Source organism: Azolla caroliniana, unplaced genomic scaffold, assembly GCF_043228905.1.
Source record: "Azolla caroliniana isolate FFs.n. ecotype wild unplaced genomic scaffold, voAzoCaro1.0.p SCAF_15, whole genome shotgun sequence".
In the NCBI taxonomy this organism is placed as follows: domain Eukaryota; kingdom Viridiplantae; phylum Streptophyta; class Polypodiopsida; order Salviniales; family Salviniaceae; genus Azolla; species Azolla caroliniana.
This window is the reverse complement of record NW_028230450.1, coordinates 15,199,070-15,209,254: the sequence shown is the minus strand read 5'-3', so window position 1 is coordinate 15,209,254 and position 10,185 is coordinate 15,199,070. Positions and strand designations below refer to the sequence as shown.

The 10,185-nt window shown below is 41.7% G+C and overlaps 1 pseudogene; it reads left to right on the top strand.

Annotated features, from left to right (window-relative positions):
* The first annotated feature begins 1,659 nt into the window (after positions 1 to 1,659).
* On the top strand, positions 1,660 to 8,020 carry LOC147854787 (uncharacterized; annotated as a pseudogene).
* The last annotated feature ends 2,165 nt before the right edge of the window (positions 8,021 to 10,185 follow it).

Below are 10,185 nucleotides of genomic sequence, written 5' to 3'. Positions count from 1 at the left end.
CCGAGTGCGAGTCAACTCAGTATCATCAACTGATCGACAACTTAATCTATCTCACCATCACGTGACCCGACCTCAGTTATTCGGTCGGCCTACTTAGTCAATTCATGCAGAATCCGCGAAACTTTCATCTCGATTGCGCTAAGAGGATACTCTGGTATATCAGTACGACGATGGATTACAACATTATGTATCAGTCAAATACGACCATTCGACTCGAGGGATACACAAATGTGGACTGGGCAGGATACAAAGCGGATAGACAATCCACATCCGGATTCGTCTTCTCCCTTGGTAGCGGAGCGATCTCCTGGAGCAGTAAGAAGCAACCGACAGTTGCACTGTCAAGCACGGAACCCGAATATAAGGGCGCAACAGTCGCCACATGCGAAGTTGTATGGCTCAAGTGTATTCTGAAGGATCTGGGTGTACCCATCAAAGATCTGATTCGCCTATACTGTGACAACATGAGCAACATCTACTTGGCATGAAACCCCGTATTTCACGTGCGTACTAAGCATATCGAAGTGCACTACCACTTCATCCGTGAGCGCGTACAGGCTGGAGAAATCGATCTACAACATATCAGTACACACCTCTAGGTTGCTGATATTTTTATGAAGTCCTTAGAAGTCGACAAGCTCGGGCAATTCACATCGGATCTTGGTCTCACGACATCCACATTGCCGAGCTTGAGGGGGAGTACTGCGAGCGACACACGCACTATACGCAATTGATCGAGTACGCAACATGCAATGATACATGAGTATGCAACACGTAGTTAATTGAACCCAGCACGAAGCCAAAAAACCGAACAATCCAGTTCGAGGATTACGAACGCCGGATTTTGAAGACCGAACCGAAACAACTTTTCGAAAGATGGAAGTTGTGTTCGAAGGGGCGTGTTGAGAGTCGAACTCAACTTCCCATAGTAATAGGTTTCACATTAGCTCATGGTCATACCAGGCTAGTTTTGCAAATAGTAGAAAGGGCACTTACCCTAGTTTAGTTGGTATTTAAACCAACCCCTTGTAACTTAGTTATTGTTGGAAGTATTTTGGTTAATGTAATATACAATATTTTATCTCTGTCTTAAGCTCTCTCTCTCTCTCTCTCTCTCTCTCTCTCTCTCTCTCTCTGTTTTGCCTTACATACACACACACACACACACACACAATCCTTCCGTTGCATCTCAGCCACTCTTGCTCCTCATTTCGTTACAAACTCAAACTACAAAACATCGACTTCAAAAAATAAATCAATAACATTGAGGTATCTAAGGAAGATGGAAAATTATTCTTTTTAGAAGATATTGTTGGGAACTGAAACGCTCCCTATACGCAACGCTCGGCCACAACCGAGCTTAGGATCATAAATAGAAAATGGGAAATAAAGAACGACACAATGGAAGAGAAGAGTACGCAAGATGTTTAATGTGGAAAACCCCAAACTAGGGAAAAAACCACAGCAGCCCACAGGCTGCAAACTATCACTAGATTAGTATGTACAACAGTGAGTTCACGGAGGCAACGACCTCGTGCTCACGATCTTCGCCACAGGCGGCGGTTACAACAGAGGCAACAACCTCTTTCTCTCTTTCTCTTTCCCCCAAAAGGATCCCGTTATAATATTGGTGGCTTGACGAGATTAGTTGATGAAGGAATGCCACATGGGCCTTCTCCATACGAACCCCTATCGGATGACATAATCCGATATTCTTCCCAAGGAGAAGTATTTCTTGTAGGAGACTTCAATGCGAGAACCCAATCCCGACAATGCACAGTATTTCAGATGAATAGAAACCTAGAAATGGTGAATGTTGATCCTTTAGACATAGGCACCACACGTAGATCAAAGGATCAAGGTGCGGACGCCACGAGCTTTGGCCATCATCTGCTCGAACTTGGCAGTCGGCACCAGATGGTCATATATAATGGTTTAGCTAAGTGGCCGGGCTCGGAAGAGCTCACATGTTTCCACATGGAGGAGGGGAAAGCACAGTTGACTATCTAATAGGGCGCCCTGAAGCTACCCACATGATTAACTCCTTCCGAGTGGCCCCATGCCCTATTGGTGCAGACCATAGTTTCTTATACTTTGAGCTAAAATGTGATATCTCTAAGGTCACCAAGTCTAGTCAACCATGGCATCACACCACAATACATTTCACACATGAGCTCTCTGACATATACCCTCAACATGTTCAGGCCCATCTCCCCTCCCTTGATCCCTCCCTACCGTTAGAAAGCCTTAGTACAAAACTCACACACATCCTTCACTCCGTAGCAGTTAGCAGTTTCCTATATACAAAACACTCAAATCAAGGTAGATCAGGATCAATGCCACAAAATAAATGGTATGACGAGGATTGTAGGGACTTACATAGACAACTTACAGTATCACAACTCAATGGTAGTATTACCTCCATACAAGCTCGCAAAGAAATGCGTAAGATGACACATCGTAAGAGACGAGCGTGGGAGGCATCCCAATACTGGGAACTCTACCATATGCTCATGAGTAGCGATTGCGCCACGACATGGAAGAGACTACGAGAGCCAAGACCACAAACACGCATCGAAGATCCCAAAACTTGGCACACATATACAGAGAGACTTTACCAAATCCCAAACCAACCACCCTTTCCAATGCCTTCCACACCCCGGCCTACCACGGGGACACTTTTCACGACCTCTAGGGTCATGAAGGTCATAAAGAAATTACAACATAGGAAGTCCATGGACCACACAGGATTGCGAGCAGAACACATTATATATGCGAGAGAGTGCCTAGCTCCCTTGCTAACTCTAATCTTCAATCGTGCCCTTGCGGAGGGTTTTCCACCACAGTGGACTATGAATACAGTGGCGCCCATACATAAAGGGGGGGACCCCATGGACCCAAATACATATAGGACCATTATGATAGGCCATACCCTTGCTAAGTTATATGGTGCAGTAATGGAAGCAGAGCTTAGCGACTACATGGACACCCTAAACCTTCGTGCACCTGAACAAGCTAGCTTTAGATGAGCCTTCTCCACTATTGATCATATCTTCACACTTAGATGCCTAATTGACCAAACTAAGGCTCGCAAGAAGAAATTATATTGTTGTTTTGTGGACTTCCGCAAAGCCTTTGACACAGTCCCTAGAGAGCTGTTGTTTGATAGACTTAAAAGCTTGAGGATACCAGATGATATGGTATGGGCCATCTACGCACTATATGAACAAGTGTCCGGGTGTGTCCGATGCCCAGGTGGCCTATCCAATCGTTTCACTAGCACTATTGGTGTAAAACAAGGTTGCTCCCTATCACCGACGCTTTTTGGGATCTACATTGATGAGATCACATATTTTATTGCTCGTGAGGGAGGCACCGGAGTGGTCCTTGGGGATACGCAGGTTCGTATCTTGCTCTATGCGGATGACATAGTTTTGCTCTCTGAATCCGAACACGACCTACAGAGGCACCTTAATGCCTTAGATGACTTTTGTGTACAACGAGGATTGGTAGTGAATCTAGGGAAAACGAAAGTCCTTATCTTCCACACATCTCCCATAGCCCAGTCGAGGTGGTTGGATCGTACGTCTATCTCGGAGTCACTTTTAGTGCCCGCTCAGGTAAATTTTCGATGACACAGGCAGCGAAGGATAGACTCACGAGAGGACATGCATCCCTCTCACTCCTAGAGAGACAATGCCACCAAGCACACTTTCAAGAGCCACAGACTAAAGGGTGGCTCTTTGACTCATTAGTGACCCCCTCCCTCATGTATGCATCAGCGGTTTGGGCTCTAGGATTACCATCTTTCATGTGGACGCAATTAGAGAGACCATTGGTGATGATGCTATCATGCCAACTCCGAAGCAAATCGACTGTACCACATGACATTATTAGGGCCGAGTTCACGTTACCCCCAATGCTAGTAGAGGCATTTTTTCAACTTGTAGTCTTCATTGATAGGATACATAGCCAACCACATGATAGAATATCTCATCAAGCCTTTAAGGCCTCTCGATCATTGTATGAGTCCGGCTATACTAGCTCATGGTATGGCATGATGGTGAGTTGGCTTCTTGCGAATGGTCTAGACATTAATAACCTACCTCCCCTTAGGTACAACCACACGAGTGATAACACCTTAATCTCTCATGAGAACCGCAATAAAGTAATACGCCAAGAAATATGGCAAATTTACACTCGGTGTAAATGGATCACCCCACTAGAGCCATTCCCATCTAAAATGTCGTACTATAAGAAACACTTCATGCACTTCTCTGAGTTAGGTTTTATCACGCGGCCAAAATATCTAGATGTATTCTTACCACATGCACTAAGGGTTGCCATTGGACAACTTAGAATATCATCTCACCAACTTGAGATTGAAAATGACCGTACTAGTGGAGTCCCTAGGGAGGAAAGGATATGTAGGTTATGTCACATAGAGATAGAGGATGAGTACCACTTTACATGCAAGTGTCCAACCTATGCCGAGATAAGGGCAAAATACCAAGACATACTTGGTCCGTCTCCCACCCTCCCCAAACTATTAGATACTCTAGATATAAAGAAATTAGGCAAATACATTCTAGAGCTAAAACAACACAGAGAGAATAAGTTACAAAATGTTGACAATAATGTTGCTAATGATCACGAACATGTAACAAATGAAGTTTTTCAGGAACCTGAGGAGACAACGAATGCCGACACACTTGCACCACTCGGCCTTTCCATTGATGAGGCAGAAAACCAGAGAAGAACCAGACGTCCTCGGGTGCCGGGTTTCAAAGCAACTCGACGTGATGTGGAAGCAATATTGAAAATAAGGGAATGTGAGCTACACCGCCTAGAAGCCATGGCTAGGGCACTCTCTACATTGGAACCCACATCAAGACCCTTTGACCCCCCACTTCTTTTCGAGAGGCTTGGGTGGAAATAAAATTAGGCTTAGTGTATAGTCACTTTCGAGTATACTACATATTGTACACTACTAGAACTCTTTTAGTTTAAGTTCTATTTTTTACTTAATTTTATTTTAGTTATGATGACTGGATAAATACTCTTTTGTTGTAAACCAATTGTCTCATGGGCCAAATTTGGCCTTAGAAGACGTTAATATATCTTTCTTTCTTTCTTTCTTTTCTCTCTGTACACTGTTACATGCTCTGATCTCACGCAGACAAGAAATAATAATAACAACAGTTACTAAAAGTTTGCCCTAAGTCATATTTATACTAATATGAATTTTCGGCTATTTACAAATATAGCCTCGATGAACTCTCAGAAACATATTTACGAATATGTCTCTTCATCCGGTTCTTACTGGGTCTGCACCATCCGGCTCTCCGTAGCCGGGTACTCCTCATCCGGTTCATACCGGGTCTGCACCATCCGGCTCTCCGTAGCCGGGTACTCCTCATCCGGTTCATATCGGGTCTGCACCATCCGGCTCTCCGTAGCCGGGTACTCCTCATCCGGTTCATACCGGGTCTGCACCATCCGGCTCTCTGTAGCCGGGTCCTCCTCATACGGTTTCGGCCTCGACCGAGCTTGTTCATTAGCACTGTTCTTCTCCCTTCCCATCCGGAGGGACCTGTCTCCCAACAGATATTAAGGAAGAGATAAAACAAGTTAAAGAGCAAGTTAAAAATGACATGAAACTAATTAAAACAAGATAGGTAGATTTATTAACTGAAACATTAAAAAAGAAATAAACAAGAAAATATTGTAAACGCTGCCCTCGGGGAAGAGAAATTGCGTCAAGCTCGACACTTAAACGTTCATGTCGTTGGACTCCAGAAAGGTGCATCTCTTGTCAAAGATGTAGAAACACTTGGGGAAATGTTAGGGTATATAGAGACCCTATCCATCACTAAAACTTGAAGGGTTGAGCATGATATCATTAGAATGAGAGCGCCAGTCCTTCAATTTAAAGAATTGGAATCTAGAGTAACCTTTTTTCAAGAATAGAATAATTCTCGAAGTATTAGGAAGGGATCTTATCTACCTAGATGAAAGCCTCACCAAGATGTAAATTGGGCATTGTAAGACTAGTATGCCACGAGTCATCTAGGCTCATAAAGAGGGGCATCACACCTTTTCTCGAGAAGGACAAGTTATAATAAATGATCGTGCCATCAATTCACAATGCGTGGCCCATGTGGTAGAAGATAAAACAAAAATGACCTTATGGAATTGTAACAACGCACTTTGGGCACACCCTAATTGTCTAGAGGACATTTTCGAGATATCAAATATACTTTTCCTACTAGAAACACACCAGAGCCCAAATAGAAGGACTCCCACGAGTTGAAGGTTTTCATTGGGAAGCGCTATTTAGTCAAACCTCATGTTGACAAACTACCAAAGGATCTAGAGGTGTTGCAATATTGTTTTGGAGAGAGCTACATAATAGGATAGAAATACTATGAATAGACCTAGAAGCCCATTTTATGTGGATCAAAGTCCTCACTATCAAGGAATCTAGTATTTATTGCCATTTGTTACTTTCCCCAAAAGGATCCCATTATAATATGGTCCTTCCCCATATGAACCTTTATCGGATGATATAATCAAATACACTTCTCAAGGGGAAGTCTTCCTTGTAGGAGATTTCATGTGAGAACCCAATCTTGATAGTGCACAATCTTTCAGATGGATAAAATCCTAGAAATGGTTAGAGTTGAGCCCTTTGCTATAGGCATCACATGTATTTTGAAATACCAAGGTGCATTATGCCACAAGCATTGGCCATCATTTGCTTGAACTTGGAAGTAGGAACCGGATGATCATATATAATGGTTTCACAAAGTTTTCGAGCTTAGAAGAGCTCACACATTTCCCACATAGAGGAGGTGAAAACATAGTCAACTATCTAATAGGACACCTTGGCGCTATCCACATGATTAACTCCTTTCTAGTGGTCCCATGCCCTATTGGTGCCGACCATAGCCTCCTATATTTTGAGCTACAGAATGATATCTCCAACACCACCAACTCTAGTCAACCAAGCCATCACACTACAATACATTTTACACATGAGCTCTCTGACATCGATCTCGACATGTTTGAGCTCATCTCTCCTCTCTTGATTTTTCTTTGTTGTTAGAGAATCTTATTACACAACTTAGACATATCCTTCATTCCACAATGATTAGTAGTTTCTCACACATGAAACGTTCCAAGCAAGATAGAGTAGGATCTATGCCACAAAATAGATGGTATGATGAGGATTGTAGAGACTTATATAGACAACTTAAAGTATCCCGACTTCATGGTACTATTACCTTAGTATAAGCTTGCATAGAAATGTAAAAGATGACGTGGTAAGGATGAGCGTGGGAGACATCTCAATATTGGGACCTCTACCATATGCTCATGAGTAGTGATTGCACCATTGCTTGGCAGAGACAATGGGAACCAAGTCCACAAACACCCATTGAGGATCATAACACATGGCACACATATATACAAATTAACTTTACCAAGTCTCGAACCAACCACCCATTCCTATGCCTTATACACCTCAACCCACAATGGGGAATCTGTTTTTCACGACTTTGATGGTCACTAAGGTCATAAAAAAATTACAACATAGATAATCCATGGATTACACAGGATTGCGAGTGAGCACATAATATATGTGCGAGAGAGTCTAGATCTTTTTCTCACTCTACTCTTTAATAGTGCCCTTGAGGAGGGTTTTCCACCGTAGTGGATTGTGAATACAAGGGCCCGTACAAATAGAGGAGGGAACCCATGTTAAGTATTTGACATTTAGTACACTAGTTGCGGAGATTGCGGCACCAACGAAGGACAATGAGCTCAACTAATCATAGGAAAAAAAGGGATAGAACAAATTAAATAGGAAGCAACGTAAGCCAATGGGCAACCTAGTGGGAAACACTTGCCTTGTAAAAAACTATAAAAGCCTCCTTTTGATGTCTTTTGTAGCTATTCTCCATTCTTAGGATTTCTCCTTCCCATTGGTGTAATAAGAAATCCTCTTCTATCTCCCTAATCCTTCATTAGATATTAGAGAGATTAGGGTTAAAAGCTATGTAAGCCAAATCCTAATCTCCGCCTCTTGTATGGTGTTAAACCTTCTTGTATTAATAAGTGGTGCTAATAATAATATATTTTCTCTGTCCTTAAATGTTTGTATATGTGTAAGAGAGAGAGAGAGAGAGAGAGAGAGAGAGATTAGGTACTAATCGGTAAAGCTAACCAAGCTAGTAGCTTGGAGGTGCTTAACAACCACTTCTGCCCGGTTTGCCACATTTAGAGATTAGTCCTAATGTAAGCATAAGACAAGGAATTAAATGATTGATAATAAAGAGTAAGTGAGAGAAAGAAGGGTGTCAATCCACCCAACCACCCTCAAACGAAGGGATCGAGACGGACTCGAGCCTTGATCGGTGCCCCATACCACTGCCATGACATCGAGTCATACATGGTACTAATCCGCGCTCGCCACAAGAGTATGTTCACCACAAGGTTACAATCTTGACGTATTCGAATAATGTGTCTAATGAGGATAGTTGGGCCTCATATTTATAGCTAGATCTAAGGCCCCCAAGCAAGTTCATACTTGGCCCTTATAGGCTATTTATCCTCAAGATTAAAAGCAATCCTCCTTTCGTTACACTCTCAGTTAACCCTCACACTTTATCCTCATGTGTAGAATACTACGGTACAAACTACGATAGGATAAATTATGGTCATGCTTGTAACAACCACCAAGAGGATGTACACGGGTATAGATGTGTCACTTCCATGTGCCTCACGGAAAAACTTTTATAGATCAATGGAGTTTTGCCTCACGTCGATGTCATTTGCCTTGGGTCCGGACCGACGTATACCCTATTGGTGGTGAATCGAACATAAGTGACTTTACATTCCTCAAATAACCCTCACCAATCAATAAAATTCATACACAAAGTGCTAACGCAGTTTAACTCTTGGTTACTGGTTCCCTCCTTACAAGAGTTAAACATATAAACTAATTTCTACACATAACACCGGGTCATTTGAAACAGGTAATATGTCACATTCTCTTTTTCATATCTTAGTGAGATGTTAAAAAAGGCCTTATTTAAGCATAATTTCAAAAAGGCACGATACATGCGTATGTGGTTTATGAAAACATAGCGAAAAATAGAACTAACTAATATCACGTCAACAAAATCATCCGACATATATTCTATCTACCATGTTTTTGTCCAAATCTTAGACAGGGGTATATTCGTCAACGGAAGTATAATAGTAACACGAGTCCTTGTGCATATTCTAAAAAGCATACCCCACTGAATAAGTGACTCCTAATTATGTGTGTATATTTATATATAATATATCTTAAAGCAAATTGTGAACCTTGCAATTAAGAGATGCTACTATGTCAAGAGAAAATTTCCATTGACACGTGATACATGACACCGTCAATGTATAAATAAACTAGTCTACAATAACATTCCAATCATATGAGTAAATGATAGAGTATAATTTTATCTCCCATATACCCCAAATGATAAAGGAGACTTTAGACAACATGTACACATACAAATTATACTTAATCTCTAAGTTCAATGAGTATTACACGAAAATTATAAATAAGCTCAAGTTATATATTACGTCAAAATTTAACAATTCATATTGTTCAAATTTTACAATAAGCCATATCCATTCAATCAAATAATAAGTCTGGTAAAGCCGTCTCTTTAGGATTAACTCTTTCATCAGGATTGTCCTCATTGGCTTCGTCGGTACCCTAAGTTGAATCGTTAGTATGTTCAGACTTTGACACGTCTTCTAATTTAACAAGGTCCCCTGCTTCTTCATCTATAGGTTCCATAAGTTCTCTAGAAGTCATTTGGAACATCTCAGTTTCGTTGATATGCTTTGCCCCAACTTCTTGGTCTTGATCAGGACAATCCCAGATACCTTGGATCCTCATTTTGATGAACATAACATGCTTAGGGTCCTTCTCTAATGCAACAGAGTTCCTGAACATCTTTAAGGCGCATGTTGTAGTAGTACATGACAATTGTAGAATGAAATTGCACATGTAACATCAAATTGAAGAATAGACTATCAATTTTCTTTCTCTCTCTCTTTGCTCTATTTTCTTTCGTCGTCGCCGCCATCTGTCATCGTTGTTGCTGCCGTCGTCTGACGTCACTGCTGTCA